Source organism: Nannospalax galili, unplaced genomic scaffold, assembly GCF_000622305.1.
Source record: "Nannospalax galili isolate Female #2095 unplaced genomic scaffold, S.galili_v1.0 scaffold429, whole genome shotgun sequence".
In the NCBI taxonomy this organism is placed as follows: Eukaryota; Metazoa; Chordata; class Mammalia; order Rodentia; family Spalacidae; genus Nannospalax; species Nannospalax galili.
Window position 1 is genome coordinate 5873515 of NW_008360330.1, and position 780 is coordinate 5874294.

Consider the following 780-nt stretch of genomic DNA (forward strand, 5'->3'; position numbering starts at 1 on the left):
CTGTAGTATTGTTTTTATGAAGTTGGGTGCACAAGATTTTGGTGAATATATGTTCATGATTGTAATATCTTCTTGATTGATTGTTCCTTTAATCAAAATGAAATAGCCCTCTTTGTCTTTTCTGGTTAGTTTCAGTTTAAAGTCTATTTTGTCAGATATTAGGATTGCTACGCCTGCTTTTTCCTTAGTGCCATTTGCTTGGTATATTTTTTTCCATCCTTTCACTTTGAGATAGTGCCTGTCCTTGAAAGTGAGATGAGTTTCTTGCAGACAACAAAAAGATGGGTTTTGTTTCTTTTTTTTTGAAATTTATTATTTTTATTTTATGTGTACGCATATATTGCCTGCATATAGGTGAGTGCACCCGTGCCGTGCAATGCCCAAGGAGGACAGCTGTCGGATCCCCTGGAACTGGAGTTACAGACAGTTGTTAGCTGCCATGTGGGTGCTGGGATTTGAACCCAGGTCTTCTGCAAGAACAGCCAGTGTTCTTAACCACTGACCCATCTCTTCAGCCCCGGGTTTTGTTTCTTAATCCATTCATATAGTCTGTGTCTTTTGACTGGGGAGGTCTTCTGCGAACAGCCAGTGTTCTTAACCACTGACCCATCTCTTCAGCCCCGGGTTTTGTTTCTTAATCCATTCATATAGTCTGTGTCTCTTGACTGGGGAGTTCAGTCCATTAATGTTTAAAGTTATTAATGAAAGATGAGCATGGAACCCTGTCATTTTTATTTCTGTTTACATTCTCAATATAGCTGTGCTTTTCCACAGTTATAC